Source organism: Paramormyrops kingsleyae, chromosome 2 (assembly GCF_048594095.1).
Source record: "Paramormyrops kingsleyae isolate MSU_618 chromosome 2, PKINGS_0.4, whole genome shotgun sequence".
Classification (NCBI taxonomy): domain Eukaryota; kingdom Metazoa; phylum Chordata; class Actinopteri; order Osteoglossiformes; family Mormyridae; genus Paramormyrops; species Paramormyrops kingsleyae.
In genome coordinates this window covers 37,212,721-37,238,615 of record NC_132798.1, presented here as the reverse complement: position 1 = coordinate 37,238,615, position 25,895 = coordinate 37,212,721, and the positions used below count along the sequence as shown (strand labels likewise).

Sequence of the window (25,895 nt, the reverse complement as noted above, 5' to 3'; positions counted from 1 at the left end):
ACCGATTGAGACAACCCGATTTTGTCAACCCGGCGTTCACAAATTAACTCCAGGTTAAATCTGATTTGGTTAAACCCCCTTCGTAGTATAGGCCACAGAGCTGCCAGTTTTTGTGTGTTTTCTTTTTTGTTTTTTGTATTTTGCACTTCAGAGCTGCAGGTTTTTATGTTTGTACATTGCATCTGCACGTCAGGACCACAGGTTTACGTCTATTTTTTGCATCTTCTGTTTGTGTTTTGCACTTCAGAGCTGCAACTTTTTGATTTCAGGTTTTCTTTTTGTTTTAGTGTTTGTTGCATCTGCACCTCAGGACCACAGGTTTTTTGTTTTTGTATGCACTTAAGGGTGTTTTGTTTTTTCACTTCAGTGCCACCGTTAAAAATACCTTTGTCATTTGTCCAAAGAGCATTCATCTCAGACATGACTAAAGGTTGTCAACCTTTACAAATTAGGTTATGGCTATAATAAAGATTAAGATTTATTTTTTAAATACCATTGAGCACAGTCAATGTGCTCAATTAAAATATATAAATATTTAATAAGTGTGGAGCAATTGAAAATTTGCCTGGAAGCAGATGAATCAGCATACTAACCCTGCACATACCTAAATCAACTCAGAAATGTTTGTGAGAACACAAAATCAAGGTGTTGTTAATGACTATCTCAGACTCTAAATTTGAAGCCCACTGAGAACCTATGGTGTGAATTCACAAATAACAGCCAATAATATAACAACAATTATATGTTGTTATAATGTAATAATTATAATGTACACTGCCATATTATGCCAGTAATGTAATACTTTTTCCATTCTGATTGTAAGTCAAACTTACCAATAACGTAATAAAATTTCTAATCAACTATTCTTGCATTATGTAATAAAGTTATTACATTATTGGCTGCTACACTTAGTTTAAGTTTATCAAAAAAGCACCTGTTCTGTTAATACTAAAAGGAAACAAGAGTGCGGCTTCTCCCGTCACTCAAACCTGCAACATCCTGATTGCATTCTCAGCTTCAAGGAGATTTTTAAATTGATAGTGGTAAACGAGTGGGCCTATGGTAATGCAGAATGTACTTCAGGGCATTCAAATTCAAAATGGAAACCAGGCACCATTACAGATAAGGGAATTGAGTTTCCCCACAGTTCCAGCTACAGCACCCAGCTAGCTGGGTTAGCCCATTACAAACTGCATGATTTAAAAAAGCAAATAAATGGACTCTGAGTGAAACAAGCCAAGAGATGGACTATTACATTGACTGTGCTGCCCCTGCTGGATTTCACTGAAAATGGACCAGCAATTTAGTTCCAATGGTCAAACTAATTTGAGTCTAAAGATTCGTTCTTCTTCCCCGACCCAGTAAGTTACCAACAAGTTCATGGGAAAGTTGAGATTTAGTGGAAAACTATATTAAACCTAAATATGCACAAAAGAGCACCATATAGTGGATACTGGAGACTGTTATTTTTGAAACTATGTAGTTTATTATTATTTCCTAAATACTGTGGATGAAGTTGCAGGACAAATGAAACTAAGAGTCCTCAATGTCAGCGCAGTGCATTTTGGATAAACGCAGGCAGCTGACAGTGAATCAGGCAGAAAGAGAACCATACAGCTGTTAAAGGGAACAGGACATATGCTGCTCTTCTCTGCATTGTGTCACCACAGATTGCATGATTGGCAGTTCTGCAATGCTAGCACTATTGGGAAATGCTCGGTTTTAGGGCAAAATTAACAAGGTTAACACAACAGCCAAATTTCCTCTGTTTCATAAACACAATACCTCCTCTGTTACTTCTGTCTTTTAACTTACTCGGGTTTCGATAAGTGCAATTGTGGGGGATAAACGCTTTTATCTGCCGGCTAATTAAGTTATCCACCACTCTTCCAATGAATCATCCTCATTAATCCACTATGTCTTCACTCTTGAAATAAAACAGACTTTCTGGGCACATCCATTTTCTTCACTGTTTGCCACGCACACCATCCTTGTATTAGCAAATGAGGTAATAGCCCACTAATCACATAGTGTCAGCCATTTTCATGGCTCTACAAAAGCCACCTTTGTTCTCAAGTGGCACCAATGCCCTAAACAGACAAGCACTCTGGCTCAAGAGACAGAAGGAAAGATTTTATTTCCATTACCACTCGTAGGATCAGGTGTCCACAAGATGTCTCTCACAGTGAGACTAATCACTTAGTAAACCCCAAAATTACCCCATTATGCTACATATCTTTGAACTGCAGGAGGAAACTCCGCTCACAGAGAGCAGAGGGGAATTCAAACTCACAGTCGAGGAGGTGTGAGGCTACTGTGCTACCCACTGAGCCACCTACACATAAATAAGCATAACATTTAATCTAAGCACACTAATTTTCACAAACAGCTGTGGCCACACAACTGCACAATCAATCTAAATGCACATTCAAGTGTTCACAGGAGTAATCTCAGAAGGTTCTGTCTAGGAAAACAGTGTTTTTTCAGTTTAGTGTTGCTTTGTGCTTGTGAAGCTGTCAATCAACAACAGTTAAGCACTGGTTAAGCCTTTTCTGTGCTCTATAATGCATGCACAGCTTACCCAGAGCAGAAGTTGCCATATAAACTAATACAGGAACTCAGCACATAAGGAAATTACATAAAGAGTACCCCTGTGATATCCACTCATATGGTCTCACTACACATTGCAGTCTCAGGATCACACAGTCTCACTACATAAGAACTATACAAACGAGAGGAGGCCATTCGGCCCATCGAGCTCGCTTGGGGAGAACTTAACTAATAGCTCAGAGTTGTTAAAATCTTATCTAGCTCTGATTTAAAGGAACCCAAGGATTCAGCTTGCACTACGTTATCAGGAAGACTATTCCATACTCTGACTACACGCTGTGTAAAGAAGTGCTTCCTTAAATCCAGTTTGAAATGTTCTCCCGCTAATTTCCACCTATGGCCACGAGTTCTTGTATTTGAACTAATGCTGAAGTAACTATTCGGTTGTACAGCATCCAAACCTGTTAGAATCTTATAGACCTGGATCATGTCCCCCCTCAGTCTCCTTTGCTTGAGGCTGAACAGATTTAGCTCAAATAACCTTTCCTCGTATGACATTCATGGTTGTAGTGTTCAGAGATCCCTTAAAATCTCTTGCCATAGAAACATTTAATCAAAGGCTCAGTTAATCACACGAACCATGTATGCCTTATATACTGTTTCAGCCTTAAAAGTGTGTGTTTTAATTTTTAAAACCGTTAAAAACCAGTTTAAAAACCGGGATAGGAGAATGTCTGCAACAAAGTGTCGGCTGTGGACTTGCAGCCTTGTCTCCCGTAGACTATGTTGTCATCAATGATTTACATCCAGTAACACTGTGTGAGATGAGTGTACCTGACCGACCAGCTGATTTTAAACATGTCAAGCGAAATGGCAGGCCTGGTCTGTCAGGAAATAAACACACATCCATGTGGGAAAAAGGAGACTCCATCCAAACAGAGGTCAGACAGCTTCACTGCATGACTGGAAAGACTTTTATTTCTTAACATAATTTCATTACAATCACTGATATGCATTGAAGTGCATTTTTTGTACAGGTTTTGAACGTGTCTCAGTGTATCATATACCCAGCAGTGCCATCCTGTCTGGGGTTTACCACAGCCCTGCGCTGACAGGACAGGATGCAGGTCCCCTGAGACTCTGACGAGGATGAACGGTTGGAAAATGGTTGAAAGGGAAGATGGATACATGTAACAAAATATTTCTGTACAATCCAACAGCTATTAAAAACTGTTATCCTATCCTGTACTGTAAAAATGCTGAATAACACTAGTATTTCTATACTAATACCACAGCTAAATTTCCACTTAATACTGTTGATTTTGTTTCAGGAAAGTAATGTTGGGTTAAGTGCCCTTTAAGCATGGCACTTAACCCAAATCGTACCGGGGCGGCTGCACATTGGCGTACCCAAACATGCTCTCACCTATATGCAGAAGTGGACACATTTGTCGGTACCCTTCCACAAAAAAACAAAACAAAAAAAATCTCTGAAATAATTTGAAACTGACAAAAATTTAATGGCATCCCTTATTGTTTATTCCGAATTTAACACAAATCAGACTTTGCTTTTGATTATTGATTCAGCTGAATATTTTATATAATTAAACAAATGAAAATGGCATGAATAAAAAAGATGGTACCTTTAATTTAATATTTTGTGGCACCACCTTTTGCAGCAATCACTGTCCACAAGTGATCTCTGTACTTCACAATGAGACGTCTGCATTTGCCAACTGGTACTTCGGCCCACTCTTCCTGAGCAAACTGTTCAAGTTGCCTCAGGTTTTGAAGGATGGCGTCTCCACACTGCAATTTTCAGGTCTTTCCATAGATCTTCAATAGGATTAAGATCTGGGCTCATGGAGGGCCATTTAAGAAGTCCAATGTTTTTTTTTCCTCAGCCATTCTTTTATGCTTTTAGTTGGGTCATTATCCTGTTGGAGGACCCATGACCTGCGACTGACGCTGAGCTTTCTGACACTGGGCAGTATGTTTCACTCCAGGATGCCTTGGTAGTCTTGAGACTTCATTGTGTCCTGCACTGATTCAAGGTTCCCCGTGCCAGATGCAGCAAAGCAGCCCCAAAACAAAACCCAGCCCCTCCATGTTTCACAGTAGGTATGGTGTTCTTTTCTTTTAAAGCTTAATTTTTCCTTCTGTAAACATAGAGCTGATGTGACTGGCCAAAAAGCTCCAGTTTTGTCTCACCAGTCCAAAGGACATTCTCACAGAAACTCTGTAGCTTGTCAACATGCATTTTGGCGATTCCACTCTGACTTTTTTATGTTTTTCTGTCAATAGTGGAACCATCCTGGGTTTTCTTCCATGGAGCCCATTATTGTTCAAAATGCGACGATGGTGTGATCAGAAAGTGATGTACATTGATCTTGGAGCTCAGCTAAAGGCATGCATGCAGGTATATATTAGAGAATTGCTTTTTATTGAAACACTTTTCAGGAGAAATGATGCATTGTTTCAATGAACTGTAAGGGTGCGAACAAATTTGTCCACATTTGTATGTGTCTGTGTGCCTCACAGAGTGCAAGATGTGATAGGCAAGAATACAACTTCTCCATGGGAATGAATAAAGAATCACTATTCTATTCTATATTCTGTCCTAAAAGGAGAATATATGCTCCACTCCACTGAGCCGAGCCAATTCTCTATAATAAATCTCTTTATATGTGTGTATATATATGTGTATGTGTTTATATTTATATGTGTATGTGTATATACTGTATATATATATATAAAATCCCTCGTGGAACCTAGCCACAGAACCACTCTCAGCAGTGTATCTGAATCTTCAGGCCAAACTATTTCCTGAAGCCAGCACCCACCAATAAACATTTAGCGTTCAAGTTCCCCACTATGAACTCAAACTTGACAAAACAAAGGTAAGATTTCCTTCACTTTCCTGAATCTTACACAAAGGTTTTGAAAAATCAGCCTCTTGTATATGCTCTTTTTCGTCATTGTTCATTTATTATGATCTATTTTCGATTGCTGTACTTATTATTACATATCATTGATTGCTGTATTTATTGACTTGTGTTTATTATCTGCTCTATGCCATTATTTCAGTTAGCTCCATGGACCAAAAGCCCCAGCCAAAGACAAAACCTTAGAGTAGATGATAATGGCATTCCTCCACCTGGGTAAGGGGCCCCGCCAAAAACACAACAACACAAAAATTATTACTGGTACGTGTAAAATGACTATTTTTACAGACACAAAACCAGCTCAGGCAGACTTGTTTTGGAGACCTCACTGAGGAACAAACTTGTAGTGGGGGAAAGGGCAGAGACATCAGTTTCCTCTAGAGCAGACTGAACATGGCCTTTTGTCAGTACCTCATGGTGAGTAAAAATAAAATTTATTTGCATAATCAAACAAATAGACTCATACACACATCAAACTGTGTCCCAAAACACGGTTATTTTGTCCAGTTTTTCTTCGTTCATTCAGCATTCAACCAATCATATTGGTGTATTTGCGGTAACTTTAAAGAGCTGGTGTGCAAAATCTCTTCCTGCAAATTCCTTCCCCTTGTGATGTTTATGAATGTTTTAAAAAAGGTATATTTTTTATTAATTATTAAAAAATTGTTTACATATACACTACATGGACAAAAGTGTTGGGACGCACCTCTTAGTCATAGTGCGTAAAAGTTGCCAGTGCTGTGTTGACTCAATAACTGCAGAGTGCCAAACTTCCTCTGGCATTAACCCCAGCACAAAAACTGTGTGCTGGGAGCTTCATGGATTAAACATCCATGGCTGAGCAGCTGCATGCAATGGGATAATGGTATGGGGTTGTTTTAGGTCAGTGAAGGGAACACTTAATGATTCAGCATCCATCCATCCATCCATCCATCCATCCATTACATACCGCTTGTCCGGGGTTCGGGTCGCGGGGGTAGCAGCTTCAGGAGAGATACCCAGACCTCCCTCTCCCCAGCTACCTCTACCAGCTCCTCGGGGAGGACGCTGAGGCGTTCCCAGGCCAGCCGAGAGATATAATCCCTCCAGCATGTCCTGGGTCTGCCCCAGGGCCTCCTCCCTGTAGGACATGCACGGAAAACCTCTCCGGGTAGCCGCCCAGGAGGCATCCGCACCAGATGTCCTAACCACCTCAACTGGCTCCTTTCGACATGGAGAAGCAGTGGTTCTACTCTGAGACCCTCCCAGATATCTCACCCTATCCCTAAGGGAGAGCCCAGACACCCTGTGGAGAAACCTCATTTCAGCCACCTGTATTCGCGATCTCATTCATTCGGTCATTACCCATACAGTAGCTCATGACCATAGGTGAGGGTAGGGACAAAGATGGACCAATAGATCGAGAGCTTTGCCTTCTGGCTCAGTTCTTTCTTAGCCACGATGAACCGGTTAACCCCCTGGGGCCTGAGGCCTTTTTTCCACTTTCGAGGTAGTCTGACATGCCTTGACATTTTAAAATATTTCACCTATCTAAAAAACATTTATCCCAAAGTGATACATTTGCTTTTATTCAGCACAAACTCAGCACCAATAATCTGAGACCTCTTAGAATGTTATTATTCTATTTTTTGTTAAAATCAACTTTAAACATATACTTTTCAAAAACCTATTTTCAGACATGCTGAGAAATTGTAAAAAATCACATTATAGACATTTCTAGGTAAGACTTTTCAGCTCTGAAGCTTATAGACACAGGGGTTGGCTACACATAGGTGAAAGTGACATTCAGAAATTTTATATGGTTTGATTACTAAAGTGTTAGAACTTTGGAGTGACACTCTTTTTCTCAAAGTCAGTGGTCTTCACAATGAATATTGATGAGATAGGTGTCCTCACACCTGTAGTAGTTTGCATACTGTCAATGGCCCATCAGTCTGGAATGTCACTGCACCCCACACCCATCACTTTGGAAAGGCAGTTTGAAACGCAAGAAAAGTAGCAACAATAAAATCCCTTTCACAGTTTATTGATAGATGGAATGAAAAATGAAAAACTGTGACTATATAAATATAGAAAGCGATAAATATGATGCAATGACTATTATTGACGCTCTGGGGACGAGGGCATCATCGACCGCGTATCTTTCTCGTGTATTTCTGTTTATATTTCGCTGAAATCATTATGTAGAATCATGAAAAAAACACTGACTAAATCCGTTATCTGTCTTCTTTTCAAAACTTCCATTGTCAGAAGTATTAAAGTTTTTAAAATTAGGTTAAATAGGCAAAAAAGCAAATCGTGTCACCTTTCTTTGTTTTACTTGCGTCGGGAGCGTGTAGGACCGCTCTCAGCGGAAGATCGCTATTCACGGTCTAAATACGCTGCGTTTGAATCGGCGACCACGTGATTGCAGGCACACAGGCTTAGCCCACTGAGCTATGAACACAGGTATGAGCTTCGCTGCTGAAAGTGGCAACACTGGCGCAAAGCTTCAGCGGCAGAGACGTATCCGTGTGCTATATTGTAGCCGATCAGTGTAAACACTACCCAGACATGTGCTCTTGTTTATTTCGGTCACAATGGGCGTATTCACATATTTCTTCACCCAATACTAACTGTCGGATTATCATGTTATTATCATGCGAATAGCGCGATTTGCAAGTGGGTGGGTGATCAGAGCCGCTTCGAGACGCAGACGCTTAAGTCAGTCACTCTGGTTCTTTCTATTCGTATCACGAAGCTGTAAAAATATATTTAGTTTCTACCTATATATATTTGAAAAGTAGACCGTCCAAAGTTTCTGAGGGTATTTTTAAAATGTGTATATGACAAAAACTCGCGGAGTTATTTAAACGGTCTCGCGAGAATTCTGTCAGATCCCGCCGGCGGGATCGCCGGTCCCAGGGGGTTAAGCGCCTGCAAAACTGTAGATCTCGCCTACCCTCACTCGTGAACAAGACCCCGAGATACTTGAACTCCTCCACTTGAGGCAGTACCACTTCCCTGACCTGAAGAGGGCAATCCACCCGTTTCCGGCTGAGAACCATGGTCTCGGACTTGGAGGTGCTAATCCTCATCCCCGCTGCTTCGCACTCAGCCGCAAACCGTCCCAGAGCACATTGGAGATCCCCAGCAGATGAAGCCAACAGGACGACATCGTCCGCAAAAAGCAGCGAGGCAATCCTAAGGCCACCAAACTGGACACCCTCAACACCCTGGCTGCGCCTAGAAATCCTGTCCATAAATATTATAAACAGGACCGATGACAAAGGGCAGCCCTGGCGGAGCCCAACCCACACTGGGAACACGTCCGACTTATTACCGGCAATGTGGACCAAGCTTCTGCTCCGTTCATACAGGGACCGAATTGCTCACAACAGTGGAGCCCGGACCCCATACTCCCGAAGCACCCCCCACAGAGCACCTCGGGGAACCCGGTCGTAAGCCTTCTCCAAATCCACAAAACACATGTAGACTGGATAAGCAAACTCCCAGGCCCCCTCCAATACCCTTAGGGTATAAAGCTGGTCCAGTGTTCCATAGCCAGGACGAAAACTGCATTGTTCCTTCTGAATCCGAGATCCAACTATCGATCTCACCCTCTTCTCCAGTACCCCGGAGTAGACTTTCCCAGGGAGGCTGAGAGGTGTGATCCCCCTGTAGTTGGAACACACCCTCCGGTCCCCTTTCTTAAATAAGGGGACCATCACCCCGGTCTGCCAATCCGTCACCTTCCCTGACCTCCACGCGCTGTTGAGAAGGCGTATCAGCCACGACAGCCCCACAACATCCAGAGCCTTCAGGTACCTGGGGCGGATCACGTCCACCCACGGGGCCCGGTCACCACGTAGCTCTTTAACCACCCGGGCCACCTCAGCCCCAGTAATGGGCAAGTCCCCCCAGCACCCTCGGGCTCTGTGCCTCTCAAAGGCAGTGTGCGTAGATGTATCTGAGGCAGGGTTGAGGAGGTCCTCAAAGTATTCCTTCCACCTCCAGGTGATGTCCCCAGGTGAGGTCAACAGCACCCCCTCCCCACTATAAATAGTAGGAACCAGGAGCTGCTTCCCCCTCCTGATATTCCAGATGGTTTGCCAGAACCTTTTTGAGGCCAACCGAAAGTCACTTTCCATGGCCTCACCGAACTCCTCCCACGCCCAGGTTTTTGCTTCTGCGACTGCCCGAGCCGCGTTCCGCCTGGCCTGCCAGTACCTGTCAGCTGCCTCCGGAGACCCCCGGGCTAATAATTCCCGGTAAGCCTCCTTCTTCAGCTTGACAGCCCCCCTCACCTCTGCTGTCCACCATCGGGTACGGGGGTTACCGCCACGACTGGCACCGACCACCCTGCAGCCACAACTCTGTATGGCCGCTTCCACAATGGAGGTCCGGAACAGTGTCCATTCAGACTCAATGTCCCCAACCTCCCCCGGTATGCAGTTGAAATTCTGCCGGAGGTGCGAGTTAAAGCTCCAGCGAACAGGAGCCTCTGCCAGACGTTCCCAGCAGACCCTCACTATACGCTTGGGCCTACCAGGTCTGACCGGCTTCCTCCCCCGCCACCTGAGCCAACTCACCACCAGGTGGTGATCAATTGTCAGCTCTGCCCCTCTCTTTACCCAAGTGTCCAAGACAGAAGGCCGCAGATCAGATGATACGATTATAAAATCGATCATCGACCTGTAGCCCCAGGCATGTTCGTACCATGTCCACTTATGGACACCCTTATGCTCGAACATGGTGTTCGTTATGGACAAACCATGCATTGCACAGAAGTCCAACTCGGGTTCAGATCAGGGAGGCCGTTCCTCCCAATCACCCCCCTCCAGGTCACACTGTCATTGCCCACGTGAGTGTTGAAGTCCCCCAGCAAAACGATGGAATCCCCTCGTGGCGCTAAACAGCATACCACTAAGGGAATCCAAGAAGGCCGGGTATTCTGAACCATCATTCGACGCATAAGCGCAGATGACAGTCAGACACCTATCCCCAACCTGAAGGCGCAGGGAAACAGCCCTCTTGTTCACCGGGGTAAACTCTGTTGTTAATGCACCGAGCTGTGGGGCCACCAGTAGCCCCACCCCAGCCCAGCGTCGCTCACCTGCTGCAACTCCAGAAGAAAAGAGCGTCCAGCCCCTCTCCAGGAGATTGGTTCCAGAACCCACGCTTTGCATTGAGGTGAGCCCGATTATATCTAGTCGATATCTCTCAACCTCAAGCACAAGCTCAGGCTCCTTCCCCACCAGAGAGGTGACATTCCATGTCCCGAAAGCCAGTTTTGTCAGCTGGGGATCGGACCGCCAGGGCCTCCCTTGGCCGCCACCCGATCCACAATGCAACGAACCTCTGACATTCCCCTTGCGGGTGGTGGGCCCACCTGGGGACAGTCTCGCGTGCCTCTTTCAGGCCACCAGGCGCTCGCCAACGGGCCCCTCCCCCAGGCCTGGCTCCAGGGTGGAGCCCCGGTGACCCTAGTCCAGGCGAGGGAAACGAGACTTTGTTATAATACCTTATCATAGGGTTCTTTTGGATTGCTCTTTGTCTGGCCCCTCCCCTGATTCAGCATACCAAGACATTTTGGACAATTCTAAGCTTCCAACTTTGTGGGAACAGTTTGGGGAAGGCCCTTTTCTGTGCCAGCATGACTGTGCCCCAGTGCACAAAGCAAGGTCCATAAAGATATGGTTGGGTGAGTTTGGTGTGGAAGAACTTGACTGGCCCATACAGAGCCATGACCTCAACACTATCAAACACCTTTGGGATGAGCTAGAATGGAGATTGCGAACCAGACAACCATGTCTCACATCAATGCCTGGCCTCAAAAATATTCTTCTGGATAAAAGGGCAAAACATACCACAGATACACTCTAAACTCTTTTGGGAAGCCTTCCCAGAAGAGTGGCAGCTGTTATAGCTGCAAAGGGGGAAATGAAAATGTATTCCACACATTCAGAATAAACCAAAAAAGCAAACAGAAGAAAACTGAATGTAAAATCCTGCTCTCAGTGGCGCTCTTGACATGAGACAGGGAGAGAATGCCATAGAGTTCCTGTAATAAACACGCATTCCCCTGCTTTTTGCCCTGTGCCTTCTCGGCTAGACTCCAGGCTCAAGCTACAATTCTGTCTTGGAAAACAGATGGATCAATGTTTTAGTTATACTTACTGGCTTGATTAATTCTCTGGCAAGACATCTTATGTGTACACAGCCACTTTGGTTAAGTTACAGAACTGACATTTTCGAAAGTAGGGATGTGGAACTTTTTTCCAACCAAATGCCATTTCAGATTTTATAACATCCTTAGAGGGCCATACTAAATAACTGAACACATGTATCATACTAACCTTGCTTGATATTATGTTTTGTGATACTGTGTCAGTTTTTAAAAACACGGTATTGATTTTTAATTAATAGTTTACATGCAAAAATTCATGCCAGACAGTGGTTCATTTTGTTTTCTGGTTAAACCCTCGACCTAATACTAGATAGCCCAGTTGAAAACTTATTTCTGACATTTGACTCCTCCACTCCAATGTTACAACATAAAATAAGACAGGATGTAGCATAAGAGCGCACCACTAACATTACCATTAGCTAACCTAGATGACCAGTAATGTTACCGATGGCTGAGTCTGAATGAGTTAGACAAGCTCTACAGCATACAGAGCTGAAGCGTTGGTTCATTTTGGCAAGCACTTTTATTTTATTTTTTTACTGATTTAGTCAAATGTTAACACTAGAAAGACTGACTGGGTCAATTGACCCAAATCAAACAAAATCACTGCTATTTCTCATTGAAGTTCTTGCTACAAAAATCTGAAAAAATCTGACTTATATTTTTTTATCATTCTTGAACAGAACATGGTAACACAAATGAAGTTGCTGGTGAAATTAGTATTTTACAGCAGTATATACTTAGAAAGACTGACTGGGTCAATTGACGTAATGTCATGCAAATGAATTAGATAACCAAGTCATAATAACAATAACCTAATAGTCATAACACCATCACCGACAGGGCAACTTGAGAGAAGAGTCAGCTGTCAAGTCACGGTCGCTTGTAAACGCAACAAAACTGTCACTACCTGTGACACGTGCAAGCGTCCTGTTTGCGGCAAATGCTTGGCCAAAATATGCATGAGCTGTCAAACGAAAGCTAACTGAAGCTAACTTTTTTCAGATTTTTGTAGCAAGAACTTCAATGAGAAATAGCAGTGATTTTGTTTGATTTGGGTCAATTGACCCAGTCAGTCTTTTTAGTGTTAATTCCCTTTCTCAGATTGCACAAAAGTAGCACTATAATATTAGATGTTACATGAAATGCGATAAATGCAAATGCAGATTGCAGAATTCTGATTTAAAAATAAAAAAAGAACATTTTTTTATCTGGATTTTATGCATATGGTGGTGTGTTCTTTATACTATGATAGTTTTCCTAAAATTCTAATAAAAAAAATTGGAATATTTTGTCTTGCATACAGCATCACAATGTATCCTATCATAACCCCTGTGTCATGATACACATCACATTCCCAGATTCTTGTCAATACAAAGCCCTACTTTTTTATTTTCTTTTATTGCATGAAAAAGTTAATTGCATTTTTGAAATGCCTCATGGGCCAGATCAAACTGTGTTGCTGGATGGACATTTCCCTGGTTTAAAGCATAATAATTGTATTCTTTGATTATTGCAGGCAACAAGCAATCCTTGAGATATGGACTGCAAACAGATGTAAAGGCAATCAAAAACAATTTCAGAAAGGCCCTTCTGTTTGAAGGCACAAGCAGCCACAGTACCTACAGTTCAAAAACAATTTAAATAGATCCATTGATGTCTGTTTGACCATTCTCCAAGGCCCTGGAAAAGAAGTGAGATTGTTTTGCTGCCCACTCCTTTCCTCTAGTGCCTGGGTGACAGACAAAACTGCAGACAATAAGGCTTCAAGACCTATTAAATATCTTCTTCAAAGACACGATTATCTTCTGAAAGGAGAAGCTCCAGTATTGACAGTATTACTAAAACTGTCTTGTTTCTACCTAGTCTTTATCAGTGCTGTGGAAAACCTTCTGTTCTTATCTCATTTAACTAAATAGCACCCTTCATCAATCAAGTTCTGTATTTGACTTATTTTTCCTCTTGTGTAAGTATTGTTCACACAGCAGATATCATGTCTATGTTTCTGTTCATAACTAAAAACTTCCTCTCCCAAAACATCACCCTTGTTTTATGTAAATTTTTTGGTGTAGCTTTACTGTCACGCCCGGCTCCGTACAATCCTTGTGTGTGCCACGCCCCCTCATTACCTCGTGTCAATTCCTGGTTGTGATCACCTGTGTCCTGTTATTTCTGGATAGTCTTTTGTATTTAGTCCGAGTCTCAGTCAGTCTTCCCCAGATCCGTCATTGTAATGTCATTGTAGTGTCATGCGTTGTTCCTGGTTTGTTAGTCCTGTCATCTAATTAAATCCTCGTCTTACCCTACCTACTGGCTCCTCTCCCCTGCTTTCCAGCTCGCTTGCCCCGCACCCTGACATTTACTTTCTTAAAACATTCACTGCCAAGAAAAAAAGTACTGTAATAATTTTAAAACATTTAAGCTAGAAACAAACTGGCAGAATGGCCTTTTTTGAAAGCTGATCCCAGCAGTATCTAAAACAGACCCATTAAAAAAGCAGAACCAAGGGCACATGGGCACTTTGGACTGAGATTAAAATCCCAGTGTGTGCTGATGTAAGAGGTTGGTCAGGAGAACGCCTAGTAGGCCCAAGTTGAGGATGACCCATAATTCTTTGCTGCCTTGGTCTATACTCAGGGTTGCCAACTTACATATGCTATATGTAACAATTTTGCATATATGTAACAATTTTATTACCTTATAAATAGTCTGTAGGGTTTGCAAACTACCCATACGCTATTAATGTAAGTGATTTTAGGTTAATAATGGAATAATATATTTTTTCTGTAAGATTTCTTGCATGATTGTGAGTCTGAAAGGGTGTCACGTCAGATGAGTAAGAGTTGGCAACCATAAAATACTTATCTGTATTCTTCCTGAGGTGAGGCTCAAGTAGGATTGTTGCCCATCGCTAAAGTCTCCTTCCTGTACTCATTTCATTAGGGAAATGTTTTTCAGAGGCTTCATGGGATTCAGACATTCTTCAATATTTCTATAAATAAGATTAATCTTTTTTATAAGTTTAATGGCATTTGGATGCCATATCTTTAGATTAAGTAGTTAGTACGATGGCTACTGATTCTAACTAGATAATTCCTGTGATCATCACTTTTATAAACGATTTGGAGCATACCAAATTCCAGTCTTACTGACAAGCAAAAGTGAATTCATTATTGGGCAACACAAACCCTTTGGTAAAATTAGGGCCCTTATGATTTCAGTGATACAGAAAATGCAGACTGAATCATGTAATCGAGTGACAATGGTATTTACTGACAATGGTATTTACTTATAAATGCAGAATATCACTAAAAATATTTTTGATTCGTAACTATGGGTGCTGACAACAAATTGAAACATGTCTAAAAGCAGCTGTATGGCAGGATGCACTACTACCAAGACAAAGAACACAGAACTAAGTTTTTATACGCTGCCAAACTGAAAAAATGAGCCTTTAAGAAAACAAAAGTGGATACAAGCAATAGAGACAGTGCAACACGTCATTCTCTGAAAACTATGACACTTTTATCAAATTTTTTTGGTCTGGCAGCTCACCAAATCTTAAATCCAAAATACATCAAAATATATTCAAAAACAAAATTGAATTTGTAAAAAAAAATAAAATGGATTTTGAGAAAAACTAAAATGGATTTCATATTGCCCAATCATCAACTTCACTGTTTAAATGACCCTTTACAGACCCTGAGAGGCCAGGTGTGTGGATGCACCCGGTCTGGTGCCAGTCAATATGTAGGAGAGCTGTGTAAATCAAATCAGAAAAATACCAGCAGCAAGGTTCACTTAGGATGCCACATGGGCTTCGACCGCACTGCCCAGAGGGTAAGACTAAGGCTGGATTTTTAAAGAATTTTGAAAGCCAGAAAATAACACACTAAGAAATCACCAAGAAAATACACCATGAAGAACTGCAGGTAAGAATCACAGGAGCCTCTCGAACAGAAACAAATTCCCTACACAAACACATTTAAAATGTCTGTTTTTTAATATGAACTGGACAGTGTTGAGCAACCAAGTTATCAGCACAGTTTGCAGGTCACTTCTACAGTAAGTGCAGAAACCTCCCAGTGGAACAGTTACTTTAATCCATAAGGTATGACCTCAAATGCACTGGACAAATATAACTAGAAGTTAGTGTTGTAGTCAAGACTGCCTAAACCGAGACCAAGACATTGCCGAGACCGGAGGGTATCAAGACCAAGACACTGCCGAGACTTGACGGTACCAAGACCAAGTCCAAGACCAAGACCACTAAGGCGAGACCAAGACCAAGACTGGTCGAGACCATGACCAAGACCGAAAACAGACTAGGGCTAGAATCGACATCACATTACCCAGATCAACTGTAGAGAAAAAAGGTATTGTTGTAAAGTGTCATTACTCGTTAAATCAAATTCATGTTATCTTTTCAATTATATTGTCCATATGTCCATATGTCTCTCATTTAAAATCTCCCAGATTTGTCATAGTTACGAGACCTGATGGAAAATAATATTCTCAGCAATCCTCTCCTATAACCATTTTATCAGACCTCGTCAAGGGAAAGAGATGGGACGTACCAGAAAGATGTTCATATTAAGTCTCTTATACCAGGGACAGAGGCCTCGGGTAAGCTATGAATACAGCTATGTAATGATCCTTTGCTTTGAATTGAAGAGAATGGAGAGAATGAGCCTCCAGATTGACTTGCACCACCAAGACCGTGCTTTATAATCAATATAAAATACCTAATTTATTTGGATTATAACTATGCTATAGACTTCGCGGACATTTTCGGAAATTTCTTTGCCGATGTATGATATGATGTGTATGATGTGTGTGGACTGTGAAGCACTGGCAGTGTCCGTGAAGAAAATGTATAAAATGTAACATTTTTGAAATGGATGCATCTGACTGGTTGCATTTGAATTGAGGCGCGTAATAAATAATGATACTGTTCTGTGAGGATGTGCAGTTTTCTCTTTTTTTCCCCATCCCATCGAGACCGCTATGTCCGAGACCAAGACAAGACCGAGACCAAATAGAGTCGAGACCAAGACAAGACCGAGACCACAAAAATTGGTCTTGAGACCGGTCTCGAGAACTACAACACTACTAGAAGTTAAGATTACGAACAATCACTTGTGAAAAAAGTCTTCTTGGTCACAGGAAGACAGGGAGGCTACTAATATTTTCTTACCAAATCAAAAAAACTCCTATCTTACTTACTTTTTTATTTTATATATATATATATATATACACACATACATACATACTTTTTATTATAGATATATAATTTATTATATATATTTTTTTTTATTATTTATAAATAAATGCTTGTTTATTAATTCTATACAAATGTATCATCATCAGCCTCAGCATTCTTCATTTCCTAGCAGAGATCTGGTAGTACACTTTGGCAAGGTGTGTGATATACAGTAAATTACTCCAAGTGTATAAATATGTAAACAGATTGCTTAGGTTCAAACCACCTGAGACAACATTAAATATTTTCACGTGAGACTTCTGTTGAAAATCCCATATTACTCTTGTCTGCTTAATAAACCTCAGCATTTATGATTCTGAACAAAGACTCAGCTTTCTGCATTGACTGGACAGGAAGAGGCCCAGGCAGTGAACAATGAGTTTCTTTCCCCTTACATTTTTTATCACACATACATCTCCCCAGGATTATATATGAGAAACCATCTGTCACAGCCAATCCTTTTTCAGCATGAGCTGTTTAACTGATTGAAAAGTATTTAAAGAAGCAATTTTGTGTCGATTTTGTGATTTATTACACTGTAAAATTTATATTACACGTACAGCCGACACATCACATATATATGGATGTCCAAAGCCTGTACTGTTTTGGGCTGAGATTTCAGACAATTTGACCCTGTCACTTTTTTAGTCCAATGGAAAATGCTTTTGATGTCATTTCCACCCACCTCCATGATGCTCATCACAAAATATTTACACACTTCACTTCTCTTTTTTCAGTATCAATTCTTGATATTTAACACGAGGGAAACTTATCTCTTGGACACCGTGATTATAAATCATGTGCTTTACAGTTGTGGCAAAACAAAACATTGCACAACTATGCATGCAGAAATTTCCAGTTGAAATTCTTCTACTTCAACTTCTAGAGATTACACAAACCAAGGAAACAACAACAATATGCTTTATTATTGATTTAATAACCTATATCAGCATTTCCCAGTTAAAAAGTTTCTTAAAAGCTAACAATGTTGGAGGTTGATTTGGTGTACAGACAGGGGTAGCGGATGGCAGTTTTTCTATCATTTCATGCCATCTATCCAGTCGTCCTATTGTGCATGTCCCAGTTACAGTTTAATTGTCATTCACAGCATGAATTAGTGGGTATGATACTATATCTGCTGCAGTCTATTCTCCATTCATTTAATTTGTTATTTTTTTAATTACATTGTATGAAGTCAACTTGAGGCTGTTTAAGACAGACAGACCTATGTTTAGGCTCAATGTGTTATGAAAAAACATTATGCCAGAACAATGCACAAGTACTGTATGCTATGGTCCACAATGTGTGACAAATGGTCACAGGCACAATCACATACATCACCTATAGTTTTTCTCCCACGTTTCTCACACTATCAGAATATGCTAACTATTGATTTATGGTTTACAAAGTGTGGATGCAATAAAACACAGTTGGTAGCATCTTCAGACAGCAGAAAAAAGTAAAAAATTTCGATACATATTGATTTGGCTACAGTCGGAAATTTCAACACGGTAGGATGACTTCTTAAATAGCTGCATTTGAAGCAGCAATGGGCAACAGTGCCTGGTGAGAGAGCAGGATTGGGGGGGCACCCAACTACCACAAACCAGCGATGGCCCATGGGCACCCAAAGCCCCACAGAGCTCAGCTGGCACTGCTCCTACTGTACAAAGGAAGCTCAGCACAACAAAAGCTGATGTGCAGCCAGAAAGAGGAACTGACCACTGAAGGACATCTTGTTCTCCCAAACTTGCTATTTCTGCTACTATCGCTCTTTTCCTCCCACTATCACTATTTCAATCTATCCGTCAATCTCTAAGCATTATGTTTCTAAGTTGCTTAAGTTTTGTCCTAATTTCGTTATGAATGTGAAAAAAATTATTTTAAAAATTATTGCAAGATATTGGGTTTTGTCCTATTACAGAACCATAAACCACATAGTGTTTATTCATTTATCATCATTCATTGCTGATTTTCATTAAAAAAGAAAAATGTAACTGTTGAGTTGTAAAGTGACATCAGAGCTGGAGGAGGCAGCATATTGGCCGCACACCGTGATTATAAATCATGTGCTTTACAGTTGTGGCAAAACAAAACATTGCACAACTATGCATGCAGAAATTTCCAGTTGAAATAAGTTCTCTGACTTCTCTGACGCTCCACGTAACCCTGAGTTTGCAGGTTGTCCCCATCTTCATCTGGGCTTCTTCCCTCACCCGAAAGATTTGATTTAAGTTTCTCTCTCCAAATTTAGTTTATGTGTGAGTGTGTTTGTGTTATGTATATATTACATTGTGGGCACCTAGTGTCCCCACAATGTGATAAAAACCTGTTGTTTTGATGTTGTGGGGACCATTTGTTCAGTCTCTACAAGGGGAAATTCAATTTTATAAAAATCCGTGGCTGCAACCAAAACTAAAAATTTTTGTATTTTGTTTTGTTATTTGTGGTTAAGGTTCGGGCTGGGTAGGAGTTATGGTTGTCACTGTTTTGAATTTGGGTTTCCCCCCATAGAAATGAATGGATGGTCCTCACAAAGATATGTATATAAATATGTGTGTGTGTGTGTGTGTGTGTGTTTGTGCGTGCGACCAGGTTTACCTATCCTTATGGGGACATAATGTCCCCATAACGTGATAAATATCAGTTTTTTTTCCCTTATGGGGAAAAAAAATTGAGTTATTTTATAAAAATCGGTGACTGCTATGAAAAAACTAAAAATGCTAAAATTTTGTTAGGTTAATTATGGTTAGGGCAGGGTAGGGGTTAAGGTTGTCATAGTTAGCATTAGCATTTTTCCCATTGAAATGAATGAGCGGTCCCCATAAGAAGATGTATATCCTACATGTGTGTGTGTGTGTGTATGTGTGTGTTTCATGGCCTGCCCTACGTTTTGGGTTGTTCCCTGTGCTGGCTACAGGGTAAATGTGACCTTGCAATGTAAAGCAGTTATGGTCGAATCTAAGACGGCTGCTGAATTACTGTCATACATCCACAATGAACAAATGTACATCTTCGGCTCAGAAGTGCATATTTTGTGACAGATCTCATGAGACCAAATGCATAGATGACCACAATTCACACTATCCTGGTATATTATCTAAAAAATGTAATTCATTGTAAAGCTGTCTAACCCCAGACCTCAGAACCACTGTTAGATCAGTTGAGCAGCAAACCCCACTTCTGTACTACAAGAAATTTCTTTGTTGGAGTTTTCAGTCAATGATCTTAATAACTTCAAACTTTTTCAAAATTTTCCTTTCAATTCCAAAAAACTGCACCACGCCAGGGTTTTTCAGCATGCCCCCCACCCTACATTGTAACTAGGGATGGCGAAAACTAAAAAATTTCTTGACCGACCACCGAGCCTCAGTAGCCGGTTGAAACCGGTTAACCGATTAGTTTAAAATATGGTACGCTATTTGAAATAACAGCCATTTCTGCAATTTCGCAACTCTGTCGCATCTCTCTGCCGCTCTGCCTCCCGCACACACACACACACACTGCCACTCACGTCACTTTTTTAAAATCCCCTACAGCGCGAAACATGAGTCCCGCAAACGCGGCGCCGAAGAGCTTGTTGTATGTAATCGTAGGACAAATGGCTCCTTAGTTTCAAATGGTTTGGGTACAAGGTGATCGCTTTGAAAATAAAGGCGTTTGTCTAGGTTAGAAGCTCATTTGAAACATTGCCACGGCTCATTTAAGAAAATGACAGCTCCGAAGAGACGCCGCTTTAGTTGAGGTAGAAATGGTCCCACACACTACTTTTCTTTGCACGCTTCATCCTGTCGTCTGCCCTGGCTCTAACCTCGAGTGTTTTAGCCTGTTGCCTTTCCTTTTCGCAAACCTTGTGAGCGCGCGAACCCAAACGCTGTGACCTCGCGCCAAATGTTTTTATTGGTTTATTAAGTACAAACAGGCGAGTTATGAAAAATTGAGTGTGAGGGATAATTTGTTCACTTAACACAAAAAGATGAGGAATGAGATGGCTAACTGTAGTAGCGTATAGTCCACTGTCTATAATAGCCTAATTTAGATATCACTTTTTTTTTTAACCGACTACCGACAACTTTGACCGGTTAACGTTGATACGGTCAACCACCGGTCAAACGGTCATCGGTTAACATCCCTAGTTGTAATAATAAGACAAATGGGTAACACTTTCTCTCAGGGGACACGAGTAGAAATCGTGAATAAATATAGTAACTGCATGAAATACATGAATCATTATGACTGATTAATGATGAATGAACATGGGATCAGTTACTAACTACCACTTAGTTTTTCATTAATTAATACATTAAGTAAGGCTTGTGTGGCTTCACCTCATCTCCAGGCTGCCTTCTCTGAGGCTGTAGGTTGTATGTATCCCCTTATCATGCAGGTGACTAGTTGGCATCTATAAATTTTATTGTGTGCCCACTGATGGACTGGCATCCCATCCGGGGTGTGCCTTGTGCTGCCTGCAAAAAGTTCCAGAATAAGCAGTTAGAAGATTCATGAATTGTTGTATTATCACACAGTGATTGGGGGGGAGGGGGTTATGGGAAACCAGGTATTTTTATGCCACTAGGAGTCGGGTAACTGTTACAAATACATGCAGCTTCCAACTGCCCTGCCCAGGCTCTGTCGTCTCAGTAAATGAGCAGGAGGCATATGTACTGCACTTTCAACACAGGCCCGTATGAGAACAGTCAGACTGAAAGTCCCCCATTCGATGAAAGGATCATGATTCAGTCATAATTTATCAGCCAAACTTGTAGAAAATGCCCCAGATGCTATCTCTGTGGCTCACAGTGCTTCCTCATGTTTATTTAAAAACACCTCAGTTCAAATACAAGCAGCTCAAACAAGTCAAAGTATAAAATGGGTTCGGGGGGCATGAACGGCAGAGCAGGAGAGCAGCAGCTGGGAAGAATCTGCTGCTGAACTTCAATGTCAAAATGGGTATTTAACCTCCACTGTACTATTATCTTTCGAGTAAAATAGGGACACTTATCATTAACTCATCACCCACTCCCCCCCCCCCCCCAGTGCCTGAAACCAGTTATTAAAAATGGGAACTGCCACCCACACTGGGTAGGTCATTTAAAAGCTGAGCCGAATGTTAAACTGAAATTCCTGCATGCAGTCATCCCACACGGCCAAGTCAAGACATTTTTATTTATATAGCACATTTATAAACAACATATGTTACACCAACATGCTCTACATCAAAATAACACACCAATAAAGTAAAGTGCATAATATAGTACATAATAATATATAATTATATAATAATAGCAGAGACATTGGGCATTACACAAAAAATAAAATAAATTAAGTTAAAACAGAACCAAAGGCCTGAGTAACAAATGATGCACTATGCCCCACCCCAGCCCATCTAGCAATAAGCTCACAGTAGATCAGCAGATGTCCAACTCTCTGTCCTGCCCCCGCCCCCGCCTAGGGAAAGCCCTTTTGCATGCTCACAGCCGGCTGTATAGAACCATGGAGACTCCAGTATGGTTGACCAGGTGGGACTAAGATGCCTCACAGGCCCAGTCAAGCCAGGTTAATGCACAGAAGGATTACACAAGAGAATGCTTATTACTCTGTCTGTCAGCTCCATGGAAACTTCTTGCGAACAGATACCCAGATTTTTAGAAGCTTTTCTGTTTTAGAGCTATTAAAAAGCAGTTTATTCTCACTGAGCAGCTTATTGGATTCTATATAAGAACATAAGAACATAAGAAATATACAAACGAGAGGAGGCCATTCGGCCCATCGAGCTCGCTTGGGGAGAACTTAACTAATAGCTCAGAGTTGTCAAAATCTTATCTAGCTCTGATTTAAAGGAACCCAAGGATTCAGCTTGCACTACGTTATCAGGAAGACTATTCCATACTCTGACTACACGCTGTGTAAAGAAGTGCTTCCTTAAATCCAGTTTGAAATGTTCTCCCGCTAATTTCCACCTATGGCCACGAGTTCTTGTATTTGAACTAATGCTGAAGTAACTATTCGGTTGAACAGCATCCAAACCTGTTAGAATCTTATAGACCTGGATCATGTCCCCCCTCAGTCTCCTTTGCTTGAGGCTGAACAGATTTAGCTCAAATAACCTTTCCTCGTATGACATTCCTCTAAGACCAGGAATCATTCTTGTGGCCCTACGCTGCACCTTTTCTAAGGCCGCTATGTCCTTTTTAAGTTATGGTGACCAAACCTGTACACAATATTCTAGGTGAGGTCTCACCAAGGAATTGTATAATCTTAGCATTACCTCCCTTGACTTAAACTCCACACACCTGGAGATATACCCCAACATCCTATTGGCCTTTTTTATTGCTTCCCTGCACTGGCGAGAATGAGACATGGAAGCATCAACATACACACCAAGGTCTTTCTCATAATCAGCTACCTTTATTTCAGTAGGTCCCATAAAATACCTGTACTTTATATTTCTGCTCCCTACATGGAGTACCTTACATTTGTCTATGTTAAATTTCATCAGCCAGGTGTCAGCCCAGTCACTAATTAAATTAAGATCCCGCTGTAGCTGCTGAGCCGCTAGTTCAGTATCTGCTACACCACCCACCTTGGTGTCATCTGCAAATTTCACCAGTTTACTGTATATATTGGTGTCTATATCATTTATGTAAATAAGGAACAAAAGTGGTCCTAAAATTGAACCCTGCGGTACCCCACTATGAACGCAGGCCCACTGTGACATCGAGCCTCTTATAACTACTCGCTGCTTCCTATCCGTTAACCAGTTATCAATCCAAGTCGCTACAGTTCCTAAAATACCTGTCGCTTTGAGTTTAAGTGAGAGCCTCTTGTGGGGAACAACATCAAAAGCCTTTTGGAAATCTAAATAGATGACATCATAGGCCTTCTTATCATCAACTTCCTGAGTAGCTTCCTCAAAAAACTCCAACAGATTTGTTAAACAGGATCTACCTCTCCTAAATCCATGCTGGCTATCCCTCAAAATGTTATTTGAGTCCAGGTAATCTACCATTTTCTCTTTGATTATAGCCTCCATAACTTTACCAGTTATACAAGTTAGACTGATTGGCCTATAGTTTGACAAATTACTTCTATCCCCTTTTTTGAAAATGGGCGTTATGTTGGCATGCTTCCAATCAGAAGGCACCACACCTTCAGATAAGGATTTTTGAAACAGTAAAGTTAAGGGTCGGCAAAAAATATCCCTCATCTCTTTTAACACTATAGGTAAGATGCCATCAGGGCCCTGTGATTTATTTATTTTGAGCTTAGCTAGGCTTTGCAAAACATCAGCTTCAGTTATATATATATTAGTTATAGACGATGCTGGATTTGTAATAAGAACTGGTAAGTTACTAGTGTCCTCAACAGTGAATACCCGTGCAAAACTATCATTGAACTCATTTACAATATCAATGTCGTTTTCAATTATAAGACCCTTACTATCCTGCAGATTAGTAATTTCAGCTTTTAGAGCTCTTTTAGAGTTAAAATAAATAGTATATATATACCTTATATATATATATATATACCTTCGGAAAATGCATTAGAAATATATTACCAAGTAAGAAAGCCATCATCCAGTTTCCATGTTGTCATTATGGAAATGTTACCTGGCTGGTTCTGGGTTCAGATGTTGCATTATATACTAAGTTGTTGCAGTAGTTAGAACAATTGCCTCACACATCTGGGACCAGGATTCAGATCTCTGTAATGGCACTATAAGTTTGCCTGTTCTCCCCATGTGGGTATTCTGGTTTCTCACCAGAGTCCAAAAACATGCTATGGTGACCTGGAGCTACCAAATTGGCTGCAGTTGTACATGAGTGTGTCCTGTAATGGGTGGGTGTCCCACCCTGCGTGGTCCCCTGCCTTTGGCCCTTAGGCTCTGGACCCCCTGCAACCCTGAATAGGAAAAGCAGGCACAGAGGATGAATGGATGGTATACCACAATGCCCTGCAAACAATTAATTATCCCGCCCCCCCACCTTTTGCCATGTCAGTCCACTGGATGAGCAGAAGAGCATTTGTGAACTCATTTTGATTTTGACTAAACTGAACTCCCCCCAAAAAAGTAATATCCATATCTTACCCCCCGACTCCACAATGCATTGCGCGATAATTTAAAGATAACTATTTATCTGCCCTTGAATGGTCTTCATGTTTCATCAAGAGCCAGTATGTGGGATTCTATCCAGCCTGGGCGGTGGGCCAGCAGATAATAGGATGTAATAGCCGGAAAGAGGAGCAAAATAGGTACAAATTTACTGTCAGGCTTCAAGTGCAACAAATAACATCCCACGGGTTCACAAAGCCCAAAATGTCCTGAGTTTCACTCTCATAGGGCACCTGACTCTTCATAATGGATCGCCATCTCCTCCAGTGCCACACTTGGATGCCAGATGAAATTCAGCTGTGAACCCAGAAACTCAACTGTCCCCCCTGGACGAGAGCTCAGTCACAGTCCAGCTGCCCTGACTTCTGGGAAAACCTCTCCAGCAGACTGCTGTGCGATGCTCAAGGGCCTTCTGCTTCAATTCCTGCCCTGAGAAAGACTGTAAGCCGCATTACTGTGCCATTGCCTTTATATCAAAAAAGCCAGTTTGGATCTTATAAGAACATAAGAACATAAGAAATTTACAAACGAGAGGAGGCCATTCGGCCCATCAAGCTCGTTTGGGGAGAACTTAGCTAATAGCTCAGAGTTGTTAAAATCTTATCTAGCTCTGATTTAAAGGAACCCATGGTTTTAGCTTCCACTACAATAGCAGGAAGACTATTCCATACTCTGACTACACGCTGTGTAAAGAAGTGCTTCCTCAAATTTGTTTTAAAATGTTCTCCCGCTAATTTCCACTTATGGCCACGAGTTCTAGTATTTAGACTAATATTGAAATAGTCATTTGGCTGAACGGCATCCAGACCCGTTAGAATCTTATAGACCTGAATCATATCCCCCCTTAGTCTCCTT

The 25,895-nt window shown here is 41.4% G+C and overlaps 1 protein-coding gene across 11 annotated transcripts in view; it reads right to left on the bottom strand.

Annotated features, from left to right (window-relative positions):
* Positions 1 to 25,895, bottom strand: part of wscd2 (WSC domain containing 2) — a 91,288-nt gene that overhangs the window by 39,215 nt on the left and 26,178 nt on the right. For 6 of the 11 annotated variants that reach the window (XM_072709089.1, XM_023804370.2, XM_072709087.1 and 3 more), the window contains one exon: positions 21,256 to 21,393. The exons of the other annotated variants lie outside the window; for them this stretch is intronic. The gene's annotated coding sequence lies outside the window, so the exon portion shown is untranslated. The remainder of the gene's footprint in view (positions 1 to 21,255; positions 21,394 to 25,895) is intronic. 11 annotated transcript variants of the gene reach the window in all.